The 20,326-nt window shown below is 32.3% G+C and overlaps 1 protein-coding gene across 2 annotated transcripts in view; it reads left to right on the top strand.

Moving 5' to 3' along the window:
• Nucleotides 1-12,328: 12,328 nt before the first annotated feature.
• Nucleotides 12,329-20,326, top strand: part of LOC125069985 (GTP-binding protein rho1-like) — a 152,352-nt gene continuing 144,354 nt past the window's right edge. For both annotated transcript variants that reach the window (XM_047679640.1, XM_047679639.1), the window contains exon 1: nt 12,329-12,542. The gene's annotated coding sequence lies outside the window, so the exon portion shown is untranslated. The remainder of the gene's footprint in view (nt 12,543-20,326) is intronic.

Raw genomic sequence — 20,326 nt, 5'->3', positions numbered from 1 at the left:
TTTTAGTGTTTCCTTTGCTCAGATCTAAACAAAAGAAACTACTCCCCGTGGGGTCAAGCTCGTCGGCAAACGTCAATCCGGGATCCGCCTCACTGGAGAACGAAATATCACGACAAATTCTAAGTTTTCGTGAGTATTGTCACTTCTTGTTTACATTTACGAAACATGATATAAATGAAGATGTGATAGTTAGTGTTTATCCAAAATTAAATCTTCGAGTTTCGTATAAGATTAAATCTATCTTCATTCATCTCGATATGTTCAAAAAAGACAAGCGTGTTCAAACAATAAACCAAATCCCTAATATTACTATCGAATATTTTTTTTATATTCATAGACGATAGATACGAGAGATATGTGTTCTAGATAAACATGAGTTTATTATTAAGAACTAAACATACCTCGCAACGGAGTTGATCAAACAATACACATAATTATTTTTATTATACATTTCTATAAGACCGACAACATTATAATGGAAATGAAATACCATTTTATATTTTAACTTGGTGGTAGAGGTTTGTGCAAACCCATTAAAATCCACCAATTGTATAGGTTCGAAGGGTTTATGAACTAGTGCAACTACAGGCAAATCATCATCAGCACCATCATGATCACTCTGTATTAGTCCTCTTCTGGAAGCGCACCACTGAGCTCGCGATCTTGGGTAATCATCCACGTTCTACCAGACGCATCTGGTAGAACTACTGGCATAATGGATAACTTAGTTCCCAAGGTTGTTGGCACATTGACTCTATAATCAATACAAATATATAAAGGCGAAAGTAACTCTGTTAGTTTTATGAAATTTTGTACAAAGCAACCTTGAGCAAAGTAAAACATGTCTACATTTTTATACTTGAAAGCCACGGGCGAATCTAACGGCGAAAACTAGTTAAATATATGAAGCTAAATATAGAACTTTCTGTTTTGAATAGAAAACTGTTGCCTTTATTAAAACATTATACGACTTTATAGGCATATTAAGCCCACAGGATAATACTATTAGCATAAGTTTTTGTTATACCTACGTGAATCACAGATCAAAAACAAAGAGAGAGAGATTAACTTGTTGCGTTCTGCCTAACGTCAAAGCCAGTTAGTTACAACGGCTTGATTAAAGGCACGTAATGGGTTTAATTAGCAATGCGATGGTTCTGTGGTCGTGGATAGTGGTTCCTGAGTTCAGGATTTCTTTGTATTAGAACTAGGAATTCTAGGCTTACTGTAAATATAAGTTTAAAACTTTAGTGTTTACTATGTTACAATCGTTGTTATCCTGTGATAACTTAAACATTAAGCTGTTGTTTCTTTGAAGTGCTGAAGCGTCTTCCTTTGAGATGGCTTGGAGCACATTACACCACTCAGCTCCAATGCGTGGTGATAACACAAGTGTGTTTTCTATCAGATATGTGCAAGTTTTTTCAACACAAATTAAACACATTTATTTGTTTATTTATTCCTTAAGGCTAAACAGCAATTAATTAACAAACATTACATAGCGATATATCCATGTGGAATGTATTGTCCTGTATGATCACGTTACTTATAGGTGAATATTTGAGGTTACAGAATACTTAATAAGTATATATGAGTACAAATGATTTAGGTTAAAACCCAATTATAAATAATGCATATTATTGATACTGTACAGAAATATATAAATTAAAGATCTTGGTGGTAAAATTCGTTGAAGGTCATACAGGATACATAAATGATTTTACATTTACATTACATTAGCGGGTGTAAATTTCCCACTGCTGGGCTAAGGCCTCCTCTCCCGTTGAGGAGAAGGTTTCGAGCATATTCCACCACGCTGCTCCAATGCGGGTTGGTGACATACACATGTGGCAGAATTTCGTTGAAATTAGACACATGCAGGTTTTCTCACGATGTTTTCCTTCACCGCCGACCACGAGATGAATTATAAACACAAATTAAGCACATGATAGTTCAGTGGTGATGAAGATTCAGATGTTCTTGTAAGAGACTACTTAAATAAACTGTAGTTCGATTTTAATTTGTTTTTTTTATTAAATTTTAATATATACAAGAAAATGGATAGACATTAAAAAAAAAAGCTTAAATTAGGACGATTCATATGAAAATACACAGTTAATGGCAACGTAGCGTGTTTACGTGCACCGCTCTTGTTATTTATCAACCCAGTAGTACTGATTGAGAATTGTGTTTGAAAGTGGAAACTTCCGAGACCGGGGTCATGGTTATACGGGACCTAACTCTAAAATAGAACGATTCTGTCAGTTGCATTATATAATCGGATCCAAATATCATATACAAACTTCTTAAACAACCAAACAAACATAATTATATAGATGATAAAAAAGCGTGGAGCTAATACTTGTTGACATTCAGACAGGATTTATTAAATATAATTGTACTCAACTAATATAATGTATCTTAAACGTGTGAATAGAGTAACTGCTGAGTTTCTTGCCGGTTGTTCTCGGTAGAATCTACATTCCAAAGCAGTGGTACTTTTAATATAGTTTTGTAAAATGTCGATTAAAAAGTGCTTGTAAAAGTCTACTTGTATAAAGTATATTTTGATTATGATTTTCAAACATAAATAAGAATTTAAAAGGAATACATGCAACGAATATTATTTTAAAATCTAAATCTAAGAATCTTATTCGATGTGATAATACTACGTGTAGTACCCCGGCCTATGCAGCCAGTGAATGAAGGTTCCGATCACAAGGAGTACAATGCGTTCACTCGTTGAATACGAAGCAGGAACGTGCAAGTAACCGACCGGACATGTCGAGACCTGACGGCTAGACTCCCTTTGTACCGAGAAATTGACAATATTGTACAAGCAAGGCATAACATACAAATGGTGTTCCATGAAATTTAAAGTGTTTTTTGTTATTGTACATTCTTACAAATTTAGTCTTTAATTATGTATTTATAAGAACTAGTTTTACTTGTATAAACACATTTTACATTACATTAACAGCCTGTAAATTTCCCACTGCTGGGCTAAGGCCTCCTCTCCTTTTGAGGAGAAGGTCTTGGTGCATATTCCACCACGCTGCTCCAATGCGGGTGGGTGGAACACATGTGGCAGAATTTCGTTGAAATTAGACACATGCAGGTTTTCTCGCGATTTTTACCTTCAACGCCTAACACGAGATGAATTATAAACACAAATAAAGCACATGAAAATTCAGCGGTGCTTGCCTGGGTTCGAACCCGAAATCATCGGTTAAGATGCACGTGTTTTAACCACTGGGCCATCTCGGCTCATACTTGTATAGCCTGTCTGTAATAACAACAGTTTTTTTTTTTTTTTTTATAATCGCTAGACGAGAAATAGACCAGCGGTGGTCAGTAGTCACCATCGCCCATAGACGTTGGCGATTTACATCGGCAGCATGATATATATCCTTTAAACCGGAACACAAGATGATTACAGCGTAAGAATACACGACTAGTGAGTGATACGAACATACGGACTTGTACAAAGTCCACCAAGTAAATTACCACGCGTTAAATCCAGGAGACAAAACATCTTAGTTTCCAAGGTTGATGGCTCAGTGACGATATAAGGAATGCTTATTTTTTTTTTCTCATACAGATTAGCAGCTGTTTTTTAGTATATGGTTATTTATTTAAAATAGGAAGGCACTTGTCAAAGATCATCTAATGGTAAGTGGTCACCACCGTATGAAGAATTGTAAGATTAAAAAATATTACTCTCTCTTGATACGTCAAAGCGTAACGAATTTTGAACTGACTTAATTTAATCTAATTCTTTTTAATTTCCTTTGTTTCTGTTATAGTACTCATTCACAATACAAACATGGATACAGTTAAACAAATTATTGTAGTCATTAGTCGTTCATTCTATTGATATATTTTTTATTCTGCTGTCTTAAGTCGATAGTCCCTGTTCTATAAATGATAGTTATGACAAATCTATTTAATTTTTATAGCATAAATAATTGCCGCCTTCGCCTATTAATAAAAGTGTTGGGCAAAAAAAGTAGCATGCATCATGCTTGTGTCATACCAAAATTCATCAAATTCGGTTCAGTAGTTTGACAGTGAAAGAGCAACAGACAGACAGAGTTACTTTCGCATTTATAATATTAGTATAGAATACGTATTTTCATTTACATCTTATGAAAATTTTATTGTTCTATATTGATTGTAACCATTTTTTAGAATATTTATGAACTTATTTTAACTTTATTTATAATTTAATATATAATGTAAATTGCTATTCATTATTTTTAGATTTATATTTATCAAACAATACTTAAAAGAAAGAATTATGTATGCATGCAGTGTTTGCTTTTAACTTATTTTACACAGCTTATGCATGTTTTTAATTTTATATGTAACGTTATTTAAATATACATTTGTGTAAAAATCGCTAGCGAACCTATAAATAAATAAATAAATAAATAAGTAACATTATTTCATGTAATTTTTATTTCATAACATAACACAAACATTTATTCATGAAATTTTTTCTTCTGTCGTTCTACACATAAATGTTTTAATACAAAACAGGTGTACGAAAATGTTATCCCATATCAAGAAAATAGTTCAAACAGGTAAATAAACTTCAAACTACCTCAAGCCGAGAGTTATTGGGCGCTATTCCCGAACAAACTTTAACTAGTAATATATTACCGGAGAAACTTTGAAATTTTTAATGTACTATAGTTTATGCCAAGTGCATTTGTACACGTAATTAATGAGTTTATTGTTACTTTCGAATACTAGATGGCGGTATGTTCAAACTTTGACATTCCTACATCGCGATGGCAAGATTCGCTATTTGTTGTATATAGTGCATTCGGAAGATAGAAGTCCGACTCCTCCTGTCGACGAAGGCGTTTTGAGCCGGGGTCCGGCCTCGCAGGAGGCACCCTAAGGTCGAGCGTATTTAGAGATCTTAAGTGGGTTTCGAACATCCAGGTTTAAATATTATAGCTCACCTCCCCGCCCGGTGACGCTGTAGAGCCCATTAGGCCAATAGCAAAGATATATCGAAAAAAAAATAAGAGGTCCTCGCAACTCCGTCATTTATGAACTGATATGGATTTTTTTTTTTGATTTTGCTTTACTTCTTGTTTAAATTTAAAGAAAAAATTGCATCTAAAGATAAAGAAATAGACGACGGTCATTTATGGGCTCGGCTTATAATTTTATTTTCTTAGAATATTATTAGACGTCAGTTTTTTTTTAAATGTACATTATCTGTAAGCAAACGAGTCGCACACCGCGTACATCGTTGACCCTAATATCTAGCTTATAACGCTAGGCCCAATATTAATTTTCCGCAAAAAAATATCAGTAGCTGCTTGAAATTTTGAAGTTGGATGTGTTAACAGCTTTGCCTTGAAAAGCACGTCAAACATCGGATGAGTTTGATGGAATAGATAGTGCACCTGTGTTTGTAAACACACTCGTGTGGTATAGTAGCCCATGTGCTGTTGATTGTTCTTTGGTTAGATCGGAGGACATCACCATTGAATCGATAAATCTACGCCAGAAGCATTTCCGCATCTGCCACACAATGTACGAAGGTTCAACTCAATCGCAAAAGTCAGAAACGCAATATTATCTACGTATTGTTCGCTGACAGTCAACTCGTGGTGCCGACAATGTTAAAAAGTTATGATGGGGGTATACTAAACCATAAAATAAAATACAAGCAGAAAAATTCTCATGTTGGATATTTTATACGAAACAACGGTAGGCAATGTTTATATTAAATAAACTAATCTAACATAGCTTATAAAAGTCAGATGGAGCACACGAAACATTAAATTGGAGCAACAAAAGCGAATACAATATGCGCGTCTTCGTGAGTTAATATCTTTATAGTGCAAAATGCCGTTTTTTTGCTATATGACGTCACAAGAGCTTTCATTATAATTATTAACAATTAGTACACACTCTACCGGGAGTGTAATATCTAATTATTGAAATAATATCGTGAGACTAGAACTAGTGATCTGTTTTGTTGCTTTTATTTCCTTCCTGGATTCATTGCTAGAGATAAATTTATTTTCGATAATTTAATTTCATTGAACATAGTTCTTTTAAGATGTATAATGTTACTATTTGCATACTAGATGCCATATAAAATAACGTATAAAATATTCACTATCACTAAAATTAGAATACCTATGTGAAAACAGTATTTTCTCATTCATTCTACGAAATGAATCACGAATTGAATTATAGTATTGATAATTTTTTAAAAATATAAAATATAAATACTGGTGCGTAAATTTGTTTGAGAACTCAACATTATTTTTAAGTCTAGTAAGTTAATAGAATTGTCAATTGAAATGTTATTTGCAAAATCGGAGAGTTGCCAACAATTCAAGCCAAATATGACTCGGTCATAGGACTTTAATTTTCGGTAGCCTTTTTAATTTGGTCGCATTGGATTTTTTTACATAAACAAAATCATTGTCATTGTCATCGGTTGTAGTAGCTTAGTTGAGTTCGTTAAGTATTCATTTTCATTATTTACTGACTCTCATAATCTTCGTATATTACTGACTGATGGTGTCCAACTTTTTTTTTTTTTTTTATGTCATAAGGTGGCAAACGAGCAGGAGGCTCACCTGATGGAAAGTGACTACCACCGCCCATGGACATCTGCAACACCGGGGGGCTTGCAGGTGCGTTGCCGGCCTTTAAAATAATCGATCCTGGTCACGATAGCCATACACAACGGACACTGTATACCAAAAGCCTTCAGAGTTACTTCATGAAAAATCTTAAAATGTATTTGATAATTATTACTGTTATTAAACTTTTTGGCAAGCATTACACCAACTAAAGTAAAATAAATTGTTTTGTTAGTGTCCACTTTTGGGTATCACACCCTCAGAGGGGTCAATGTTCACCCAAACGGAAATCCGAGAGCACAAGATATAGGTATATAGATCATCATTCACTAAAACGCGCATGTAAGCAGATATGAGATGACTAAAGTACGAATAGAGACTGCAATGCATATATTATTGTAGATCGAAGACTGAGTGGTTAAGGAAATGACGTCACCTTTCAGACGTAGTAAAAGAAATGGGCATCCATCTTGGGTTCTCATGAATCTTTTCTGTTCTCACAAATTTGTGACTGTCAGTTGCATTCTTGATGAATTTAATAATATTTTGTTGGTTTATAACTGAAACATAGTTAATCCGTCGATACTTTTTTTTATATTTTACGAATGGTCGATTATTATATATACCAGGACGGGTGAGCCTTTGTAATTAAACAGATCTGTACTTGCTTTCTGAGGCGCTGGGTTATAAACAGTACCAACTTCCAAGACCCCGGACTACTATTAAAAATTCCTTGACAAAAAACTCAATAACTTTTAATGATACGATCCCGGAGTTCTATGCGATATAATAGTATAGAAAAGTTTTATTCCACATGAGTACACTCTAAATATTTTAGGTCAGCTTTAGGGTATATTATTAAACCAAGGCATAAAGCCAATCCATAGCCAAATCCAAAATCCAAAGCCATAAAGAACTATCTACGGTTAAAATGTGAATTCTTTTCCATGTTATTTCCAGTTACTGGGCTAGATGTTAAATACAAATAAGACATACTTGTTTCTTTATTTGCTTGTATTTGACAGTTTGTCGGCTAATTATTATTAAACCGATCATTATGATTTATTTTCACTAACCACACCCCTTCAAACACTATATTTATATAAAAGTAAATTTCACACGTTTTGATCTATGAATATTTAAATGAGAAAACGTTATAAAATTCGAATATATTTTTTTGTCCCGTTTGCTTTTGAAAAACTTGGACCTTGGAGTAGTGCAAAAGCTTCATTAAAAGTATAATACCTCGCCTTATTGCCTCCACCGGTGATAGGAGGGCTGGTTCGTTTTTTGTTCAGAAGATCGGAATTGCGATTCAACGCGGAAATGCTGATAGCATTCTTGCCACCATTCCACTCGGTCAAGATTTATACATTAACTATTTTAAATTCATAATTGTAAATATTTAAGGACTTAATGTTAATTATCCTTATGTAAATAAATATATCTGTTAATAAGAATGTTTATATATTTTGAAATAGAAACTCTTTGAAACTGATAATCTTTATACGAAGTCGATCAAATGTCATGTGCTTAAGTAACAATTTGCGTCAGTTATCTCATAAATTCATCTCAATTTAGCGAGAAATGTTGGAACAATTACGTACTTGTCGCTATTAATCCTAATTGTTGGACAGACATACAGAACGAGTAAAGACGTAAACATAGCGTTGCCATTTATGCTATTGTATGCTTAAAATAAAGTATAAATGCACGAATATTTTATTGTTGAATTACATTAAATAGGTATGATCTATTTCAAGTAGAAGAGATTAGATTACACGCACTTTGGGCTCATCTATTAAATAAAGGTAAATATCAAGAATTTTTAAATACAGCAAAGCAACAATCAATAATACCATATTTTTTTTGGAGAAGTTTTGACACAGATTATATAATTCCCTCTAGTGTGTGTAGTAATTGACCACTTGTTAATACGTCAATTGTTAATGAGTGACAGAACTTTTGATGTATTAGACAAAAAAAAAAGTCTTTTCGCGTTACAAGAATTACACATTCGTTTTAGACTTTGTATTCGCTTTTGTTGCTTCACTTTAACGTTCGGCAGGCTCAATTTGTTTTTTTTTTTTAATCATATTTGTATATTTAACACGATAACACGTTAACTATTTCGACCTGTCGGTTACACATTGTGCAAATGCATGGGTACCCAAAAGTGAGTTGAAGAATTACAGCCCCAAAAAGCTGCAACCTCTTAGATCCTGTGGATGGCGTTTCATTTTTAAAAAGTGTTTAATGGCATTTAATGCTTTATGCCAATTTCTATTGGCGAAGGTAACGGTGTCTTGGATGCTCGTCTGACTTCCTCAAATTGATGTAATACATTCTGGCTGTTCACAATTACAAAGGTCTGTTTACGAAAAATAGTCTCAATTCGTCAAAATTTCCCTTGACTATGTTTACATTTGGTCTGTCGTTCGAATGTCTCGTTCACGAGACTGAAGTTTGCGGATAGATGTTGACGGCATTAGAAGTATGTTATGTATGCGACCACACTATGGAGGTACATGAGGACTTAGAATTAAGAAAAGTATTAATATAAATAATATTATAATATAAATAATATAATAATTGGTTCTGAGGGCATTCTGTGTTACAACCTCAACACATGAAGTAGTCTAATTAAATTAGTATTAATATTTGTAAAATAAGTTTGTGAATTAAAATAAATTCACTTTTAAAGTACTTTCGGTTTTTTTTTAAGTCCTCCGGCTGCGAACGGCGTAATTAGTATGACAATGGTAGTGGTGCCCAGTGTTTACGCAGCAAACGTACGAGAAAGGAGGTAGTCCGATATGGACACTTCTATTGCCGTCAACATCTACCCGCAAACTTCAGTCTCGTGAACAAGACATTCGTAGATAATGTCGAAATATCGAGCTCCACCAAATAAAAATGAAAAACATGGTAAATATCCTGTTTCAAATACATATAGTAATAAAAATAACCGTGTTAATTTAAAATCTAATATATACATTTCAACTTGCGTATTATTAAACCCATTTTATCTTATTTTTTGGATATTTTGAACTCAATTTTGAACCCCAAGGAAAGCCGTAGGCTTTTTTATACCTCAAAACCTACCCCCTGATACGCGGGCAAAGACGCAGGCGAAAACTAGTAGTATATAAAATATATTTTCATAGAAACAAAATGTATCAAAACAAAAGAAAAATAAAACTGAATCGTAAACATTTAAAGTCAGCGGAACGGAAAAGATCTTTCTTTTTGTATCGTAGAGAGCATTTAAAAAAAAAAAGACAGTTTTTATTTTTTTATCTCCAATGCAAGATTGTTGAAGCTATATTTTCATAGCATCAAAGTTTCGAAATACGTTCTGATTTGCTATAAGCTGTTTCTTTCGACTTACCTCGCTTTTCTCCTTTCTCTAGAAGTTATTGCATGAAATTCTTTTTATTTGAACACAATGCAGCGTTCAAGTACAACTCTTTGATGTTATAATGCTTAAAATATATTATTTGTATTTTTAGTTACAGTGCAGCGTGTTTTTATAGTTAGACCTCGTCGACCTCGTGGCTATCTTATGAAACAGCTTATTCCGAGTTCGTTGGTTCATGTTGGGTCGGGCAAACAGAGTTACGGGGATTGACACATTTTTGGGTCCATTCCGGGTTTGGGCAGTTGGCAATCTCTGAATCTTGAAACAGGTTGGTCCTTCGTCTGAACTTAACATTACCGTTCCATCAGATTGTAAATTTTACACCGGAATAGGGTTTACAAATGAACACGCTTGTGCATTATAACGTAATCTTCGTAGTTTCCCATAAACATCGTCAGTAAAACTTCATTTTCATCTTTCTTCTCTTGAATGAGACAAATATCACTTTAGCAGTTTTTGTGATTTGTAGCTTCAACACATTCACCAAAAAAGATGCGTGTCGGCGTGAGTGAACCTCAGCAAAATTAAACAACACGTATCCCTTTTTTTTTTCAATAAGTTCGTTGTTGTAACAGGTAGAACATCCCATTTACTTCAAAGGAACCTTAATTGTTATTTAGTTTGTATATTTTAAGTAACATTAATAGAATTATTTTATTTTATTAAAATGCATGTCGAAGTGATATCTATATTTTACTAGAAGACTAATTTTTCAATACGTATTTATTCTGTGTCGAGTCCGTTGGAATAAAATCTCTTCAAGAAACAACTATGCTTTTATCTTGATTACTTCTCATATACAAAGCGTATCATTAATGTTGCTTTTAAAAATACTGATCTAACATTGTTAGTAAGTACCATATTTTAATAAACTACACGCAAATGTTTGAAGAATTTTCAATAAAATGCTTCAGAGTCTTTGGTTGGGAATAAAGGGACTTTCGCATCCCAAACGAAATTCAATTGAATATATTTTATCGTTTGTGTTTTTTGTTACCTGATGCCAAGTGGTCACCACCGCCCATAGACATTGGGTATTTAAGAAATATGAACCATTCTATACATTGATTTTGGAACTTAATTTACCTTGTGCCTCAAAGTATACTTTATTCATGTAGGCTTTTATAAACATTTTTGAATCGGCATTTTACATTTTATACACTACACTGGCTCATTCATAACGTGAAACATGTAACAAGTGGTTAGTACCTACACCTAGGGACTTCCACAAAACCCTATCAAGTATTCATTATTCGAATTATTTTATATATTGACATTAAGTTTAAAGTTCATTTAAATATATATCTATAGGTGATTACAGAATAGCATACATTTTTGGTTTAATATATTTAAATACTGTAATATAATTCAAAAGTTAAGTTAAGCCTATTAAAGCCTGTTTGAATAAGAATTACATAATTTGATTTGATAAGAACTACATAGTTCGTATCACAAGATATAGGTATATATATATATACTTGTTATGTTGTTTTTGTGTTTGTATTTATAAATATATCTTATTTAGATACTATATACAATCATAATACATTGTATGTGTGTATAGATGATATGTATTCAGTTTCCTTTGTATCGTGCATCAGAACAAAGTAACAAATGCATCGATCTGTTTGGACAAGCTTGGTGTTCAGATCTCAGGTCATATGACAGTTGTGACGTCACAATGAATTTTGAATAATATATTACACAAGCACAGGATATCGTCGTGGTAACAATTACGGTAATTATGTAATAAAAACGATAGTTAACCGTCCAAATCTTAAATTGTATATTTAGCTGATTATATTTAAAAAAAAAAACATTTTTTTTACTTTTTTTCAATATTTAAACGTAAATTTTAATGATAACCAAGCTTAAAATAGAAAAAATACATGTCTTCTGCTTCCCGACTCTTATTGAGTAATATTACAAAGTACATTATTCTTGAACACTATTGTTAAGACGCTGTGCTTTTGATGCGAGCGAATATAAAAATTTCACGGTTCAATCATCTTAAACATCGAAATATTTCTGTCTCACTCTCGTAACGATATAACGTATCTTGCTATCCTGCTTTTTTGGGGATCCTAGACGCAGAGCTGATATCGACGCAGCCTTATCACTAGTATTAGCTACAACCGATAATTTGTTTTATACATTACACAATAAAGGCTACATTCAAATGTATTAGATTTGTCTAAGAGGTTGTTCACATACCTGAATGGCCGTATCTCGTAGTATTCAAGAATGGGGCTCACATTCACAATCAGTATTGCTCCGACCGCGACCAGAGACGGTCGTGTGCGACGCCGTAAGCCGGCATCCGCGTGTGTAAAACATTCGAAAACGAATATCGCTTATCAATATAAAGTGCTCACATTTTAATACTTTCTAATTAAAAGTCTTAGACTATGTGTGTGTGAATGTAATTTTGTGTTTCGTGAAGTTTTTTTTTTTTTGTTTTGGACTGCATTCGGGGAGTGGATAAACGCATCTCGAAGGTATGTCAACCAGTTTCTTGGTGTAGTTTTTAATAATTACTTATGTAGAAGCGGATACGAGTGATTTCCTTTTGGTATGCAATGTAAACCTGTTTTTCGTCCGGTCAAGCGTGGGAAGGAATTTCGTTTTCGATTTTATAATCATTATTATTTGCATTGTTAACACATCATTGTGTAATTGTTGTTTATCAATATAAGATTGTTGTTGTGTCGTTCTAATTTCAAATTGGTGATATTACGTTTTGTCGTCTTCATTTGATCACATCACGTCTTAATATAGATGTATTTTGAATGATATTTGCTGACGTTTAGTGGGATATTATGATAATGGCTCTTGGGACAAAATAACCAATTCATCTTAAGTACCCATTCTCGTAATGTGACTCCTAGTATTGAGCCGGAAACAATGGCAAGATACAAATATCTACATAAATACGCACACATGCTTACAATTGAATCGCTATGACAATTATTTAATTTGTTTGATAGGTATTCTTACTTTGAATACGAAAGAGAGTTTGTATATTTATTTGTTTGTTACTATTGAAATTTTGCATACAAGTTGAGGGGGGTCCAAAAAAAGATATTGAGTAACCTGTAGTAAATAGTCTTGATATTTTAAAACTTATACGCTTGTAAATATGTATATTTAAATTAACATGGTTATTTTTATTACATCGACATTATCTACGAGTCTTGTTCATAAGTCTCGTGGAATAAAAAACATGGTAAATGTCCCGTTTTAAATACTTGTAAATATATTGTAAAGTTTTGTAAAAAAATAAAGAAGAATCAAATTAAATTTCTTCTCACGACAATATTAACAAACAACGAAGAGAAAGGCGAAGAAATGTCATTTATTTTCTTGTTGACATTCACCAAATCCATTGGATGTTGCTTCGTGGGTACAAACTTAACTTCATAAAGTAAGCCGAGATAGTTTTTTATTACTTCGTCTTGTGAATTTCTTACTGAAATTACGTTTTATCAGAATACTTTTGAGTTACTGGAAATAACATAATTAATAGTAAAATATAGTAACATTGTCTATGTATAAATCTCATTGTCTTTGATTAGTAATACGTCAGAAGTCTATCTTGAGGATTCTGTAGTAATAATCAGCATAAACAAGAACTCAATAGTGATAACACAAATACAACTGAGTATCGATAGGACAGATCATTATGTTTAATAATATGTAGGTAGTTAAAAAAAAGATTTAAAGCGCTTAAAAGTGAAGTATATTAACAGCTGTAAACGTAACACTTCTGGGTTAAGGCCTCCTCTCTCTTTAATATTTTATTCCACTGCGAGGCTCCAAAGCAGATTGGTGGATAACGTGGCAAAATTTCATTCAAATTAGACACATGCTCCATTCCTCTCAATGTTTTCTTTCATTGCCTAGGTTATATAAACACGAATTAAGCATTAATTTCAGTGGTCAAGATGCAATCATCGGTTAAGATGCACACGTTATGACCACAGGTTAGAGATCCACTAAAATTCTGACTTCAAATACCGTATTTGCATTGATAAGTTCACTTCATGAAACTGTCGTAAGAAAATTTCAATTATTCTTTTTGATATCGAATTCAAATGTTTTTAAAAATAGAACTCGGATTTTCATTTAGTAGGTATTAAATTTCGTCAAATATAAATCATTGTTCGTTAAATGAAAGCGCTTAAAGCACAACGTTGGGTAAATTGCCTAAATATAATATTCTATTTTTGTGACATATTTTCCGATCATTATTTATATTTCAATAATGGGAACGCTTCGGGAACGTAATTTATTCTTTAGTAACGTTCTGTGTTGACTTTTTAACTGACTTCAAAAAGGAAAGGAAAATGTTTACGAATTCGGTTTTTTTTTTTGGTTTTGTGACGGAAGTCCGTGATTTATGAATCGATTTTTAAAAAAAATGTGTTGGTTATAGTTCCCATTTTATCCAATTTATATTGTTAAAAAATGACCAACGATTATTATAATATTTACTATTGTCTTCCAAGAAGACGACAAGCTCGAAGTCTAGCGAATATAAGCTGATGTTTAGTAAAAATATAAAATAACGCCACAATTTATAAAAATAAATTGTAAAAAAAGGCACGGGCAACTGTGAGCCCGTGGATGTTGTATATTAAATAAAAATATATATATTTATTATTGTATTTATAATATTTATTTTCTCACAGTTATGTTCATTGGCTCAGAATTATAGCAGGTGTTCGCCCGGTGATCGAAATTCGACGAAAATCATTATTAAAAACTCAAAGAAAACATATTACATTGAATTTGGTTGTTTCAAAATTGTATTAATGAAATATTGCCAATTTTTACTTAATGGTAAAGATCAACAGTCACTAAACAAAAAGTAGGAGCTCCTATTATACAAAATTAAAGATTTGAACCTTAGACCTCAATCGTATAATCTAGCCACTAAGCTATCCAGGCACTTATTTAAAATATATAATCCCATTAAAAACAATGGTTCGTCATTTACCCCGAATTCTAAGCATTTGTTACATTTAACATTTGTTTGGGTTATAGAAGTTATTCGATAATTATCTACCGTCATTTGCCGGTCGAAATTAATGGTGACAATATAATGGAGACCATTCGGTTTATTTGGAGACAAGTTGACGGCTATTTGGTTAATAGTTAAAGCTATCCGTAGGCATTGGACATTTGTTCTTGATTGTATCAGATGGTTAAAATTTCGTGCTGTAATATTTTCATTTATATAAGTGTATTTTTGGAACGAAGTTTCACCAAATTCGGTGCAGTGGTTTGACCGTTAAAGAGCAACAGTACGACGGACGGACAGATAGTTACTTTCGAATTTATAATATTGGTATAGATTAGGTACAGGACAAACAAAAGAAAAATTCTTGATATTTTTCAACCAGGAAAGGCAAAATGCTCAATTTTTTCTCTACTATAATATTCACGTGTTACATATATAACGCTTCTGTATACTATATGTCCAGTGTAAAACAAAGTCGACTCCCGCCAACTGTACGCTTAGATCGTTTAAACTACGCAATGGATTTTACTTGATTGAACTTGGTACACGATACATAGTGAAATCGGCAAACAGAAACTATTTATTGAATCTCGAAGATTTCTTCTGGGAAATGACAGTGATTTCTTTTCACAATCCCGATCTCACAAATTAGGCTATAGGGGATTCCTTCAATTTCAAAGTAATTTTTTATTTTGTTAACTTTTTCTCATTCCATTTTCATTTATTTAAGAATATTGCGTAATTGCAATTAGTAAAGTATAGAATATATAAAAAAAATTCATCAATTGCATAATTTGTTTTATTATGATTATGCAATTCAATATTTTATTAGTTTTGCATCACCATGTGCTCTGGTCCAAAACAACGATATAACTTATATAATTGACAGCACATTGTGATAAAAAAATCGTCGGCACAGGGCCGGATCTACCATATGGCTTATTGGGCTTCAGCCCAGGGCCCCGTGGATTCAAAGGCGCCCCAGCTAAGTCAAGTCAAAATCAAAATTAGACGATAATGTGAAAGAATCCATAACTTTATTAAATTAAACAGATCGTATGGTTTGCAGCCCTGCGATTCCTGTAAATAATCAAACCCATTCAATTCATTTAATTCAAGTCTACGTTCAGATATGTCTTAGGTGGTGGTGGTGGTGGCTAAGTAATGTTAGCCCAGGGCCCCCTAAACTTACGGTCCCGCGCTGCGTCGTCACTTATAATATAATTAAAAATAATATAATTACTGCAAGCTTTCGTCTTCTTGGGTTAATAAATAAATTAGTTTAGTAACAGCAAGACGTTTTTAAAAAAGGCCCAAAAAGAGCATGGTATAAATGATTACTTATGTAAAAATTAGCAAGTTGTACTAAGCTAGCAAATCTGTTCCCTTATTCATAAATAAAAACGTATTGCTGTCGTTTCTTTTAGGTATAATCTTTATCCTTATTTGGTGGAAACGCTTGATGATTTGGAATAGAATATAATTTATTTCGGAGTCTTGGATGCACATGTACTTTTATAAAACTGATTATTTATTATGGTTTATTTTCTCCTGTTAGAACATATGAAAGTTCAAATTTCAATATTAGAGCCAGTCGAGAGCCTATTTAAGATAAATAAGTTGCTTTTTTTTATTTTATGTATTTCTACTTTAAATTTTAGAAGATAGAGATGAAAATAGTATTCGTAATTAAAAGCAGAACTTCAGAAATTCGATTTCTCGATCGAATATGCTAAAGCTGGACAGTTCTCTTGTTCATTTAACAAAATCTCAGAATGTCCTGATAAATTTGGAAAGAAACTCTTGGTTTCGATTGCATATTTATCAAGAAATAAATAACATCATATCATAATACTATGGACTTGAGAGCGGAGCAATTATGTTGATAGCTTGTTTTACCGCGAAAAATATATACATAGAATGATTAAACGCTCTAATGTAAGGAGAAAAAAACAATTTAATAAATATTTTCGCGTGTGATTAGATAGTCCGTTTATGGAACAAGGTTAGTGGCTTTGCAACTTCATGCTGTCGTAAGGAGTGTAAGAAAAACCACAATTATAAGATATGGAATTGTACAAGATATATATATCAAATATTACGCGGAGGAAACCGCGAAGCTATAATGTTACCTTTTTAATTCGAAAGTCTTTTTAAATATTTGCTTTTTTTATTTTTAGGTACTTTTTTTTTAAAGCCAGCTTGTTGTTTTAGTATTTGCATAATTATATCGCTGTGATGCCACGCCACGCGTACATTTGACTAAAAACTGTAGGCTTTTAGAACAATTAAAAGGAATTTATTCGTTTGTACTCGTTTCACTGTTATATAGGTAGTTTAGTCTTGTATTATTTGAGTTTTTTTTATTAGGTGTTTACTTTATTTATATTCAAGTTATGATTCGAATTTTTTTTTTATAAGTATCACATTAAATTACAAGGGTCGCTTTATAATTTTTTAATTTCATTATTTCGGTAAAAAAAACTGTATAATATCACTCACACAAAAATCCATAGCCCTTTCGAGCTGGGTGTCACCAATTCATTGGACCCCTTGTTTGATTACAAGTTGAAATTAATTTATTAATGAATAATTAATTATAATATGCTGAGCATATAAACTTTGTTGTAACAAAAAACACATAGGTATATGTTTAACTTTATTCCTATTCCAGAATATATATTTTCACATATATCTATTCCCGTTATAAGAAGGCAACTGTAGTGTTATTCTGGAAGAACTCATTTCGTTTCCCACACGTGAAATTTTGTTAGCCGACTTATGTTACGCTATTTCTACGTTGGTATACTTTAAATTTTATAATCATTGCGGCGCTCAATATTTTTATCATATTCTGCTGTGAGTTTCGAGTTTGTTCCGATACCCCTACAGTTAATTTACCAACCATCTAGTGTTAACCTACTAACATACATATATAAGGTTGAGGTATAAATAATATTCTTATAATTAATTTTATATTGCTGGGATACTTTAAAAAAAAATCATCTGTAGGTATAATAACTTCGTACAGATTTACGATAGACCCGATCTAAACCTATCCTCAAATAATGATACTGTAGTCTACAACATATATCCGCAAATAATTTATAATCGAGATATTTCGATATTAAATCCATAAAATTTAATGATATTATGACAGTTCAACGGGCGGCCATGTTTGACGTTTACGGGTGGCCATGTTTGACGTTTACGGGTGCATTAAAAAAGCTGAGAAAAGAATGATTATTGCTAGTTTACACCACCTAAATAGAAAATATAGATCTTTCAAAATCACAATGTTTATATAAACGCTATATGCAAAGTAAATGTTTTCGGGTTGAATAAAAAATCATTTACATATTGTAATATGCCAAAAAACGTGAAAACCGAACAATTGATTGAAACTCACCTTGAACTAGTTGCCAATTTACTCATTACAAAATGACCTTAATGAATACATTTTATTACTTTATAAAAAATATCAATGACGACTTTACATGACTCAGTACGCGATAATGCATGTTGCGTTAATACCTTAATCTCCGTACGACGGAAGCTGGTGGGTAGCGATAATACGAGTTGGGAAGGTCACAAGATGGGCGTTATAAATCTCAACACTTACCTTTTGTCTCTGAAACGCTTGTCAAAGTCAGATTTACTAATCACTGTAAATACTGAACGCTTATTGGTCATGGTTTCGATGCGAATTGTGCGGTCAGCTGTAACAATAACATTTTAACCTTACTTTATTAAGAAACTAGCGACCCGCCCCGGCTTCGCACGGGTGCAATGCTGATACTAAATATACTACAGAATGTTCAAAGTTCAAAGTTTTTCAGTCATTCGACAATACAAAACGCTATGTTCCTGCGTTTTTAATATGTAATATCTTTAAAAAATAATTTAAATTATATGCTGTAAAGGGCCATATTGATCTATATTAAATGTATATAAGGTACTTAATTGGATAAGGATTAAGGCTGTATTGCTTAAAATCGCTTCGAAAATAAGCCATTATTTATCGTAAAAAGTAAAGGATGAAAAAAAAGTTGTTGTGTGCTATCCCTAAGAGATAGACGTATACCTAACTTTTTTGAAGACCTTTTTAAGGTGCACAATACTGTAGTAAATTATTTAGATCTATCTCTGAACCCTAGTTCAGCCAGCGTTTGCAATGTAAGCGCAAGAAATGTGTTTTTGTTCACCTACCATCGAGGTATCCGTTTGTCTGTTTACCTTCCTAATATGAGTTGACGAAGAAAAAATAATGAGCAAAGAGTTTGTATACCCGGATTATCTTTCTGAACGGAAACATAATATATGTAGATTGTAGATCGATCAATATTGTTGGATTTCTGAGCAAAAAATTGAAATATAACGAACTAGTAGCCCGCAGTTTGGTTCGCGTATAAAAAGCCCTTCTTTGAAGTTAAAGCTTGCTTTATACCAAATTTCATCAAATTCGGTTCAGTGGTTTGGCCGTGAAAGCGTAATAAACAGACAGATTGCATGTAAGTATAATATTAGTATAGATATATCGATAATTAATTTAAAAGTAAAAGTCTGCATCAACATTGTTGTCCGTGAGTTGGTCTTCGAATCGTGTAAGTATCTTCGCAATCTTGGCGCTTTAAATTAATTAATATAAAAAAAAAAAAAACATTTATAGATTGTATTCGATATTTAAAATAAAAAAGGAATGTTGATTATATCTAGTTTACATTAAAATATTTCAACGAAGTTAAATGCATTTACTGGAATTATAATTCCGCTGAGAAATGTTTGTCAGCAGATCCGATGTTGGCACTGAAAGAACGAACATGTACGCTAGGAATTCACCTCTGGCAAAATTTTCTGCATGTTAAATTATTATTTATAATTCTTTACCATTTACATGTGTTCGTCCAGTGGTCGAAATTCGATAACAATATATTTTATTGACTGCTCTTATTGTTAAAATGAACAATGAGAAAAAGCGTTCTATTTCCAAATAAAAAATTATCGGGTTCTTTTGTCAGAATAGTTTGACTAGCATTTGTTTATTGATATTTGTTTAACATTAATTTTAATCGAATTGAATTTATAACAATTATTTTAGCTTTTAAATAAATCGTAATTACAATGAAATTTATCTACATTACTTTTAATAACTTATAACTTCTGATCTGGTTTGGTTTAAATTTATATCATTATCAATTTATCAAACAGACGTTATCAATCTTAGCTTTATCAAATATTTGCTTTAACGTTATTGGTTGG

The sequence above is a fragment of the Vanessa atalanta genome, chromosome 16 (assembly GCF_905147765.1).
Source record: "Vanessa atalanta chromosome 16, ilVanAtal1.2, whole genome shotgun sequence".
Taxonomy (NCBI): domain Eukaryota; kingdom Metazoa; phylum Arthropoda; class Insecta; order Lepidoptera; family Nymphalidae; genus Vanessa; species Vanessa atalanta.
This window is presented reverse-complemented; position numbering and strand designations above follow the sequence as displayed.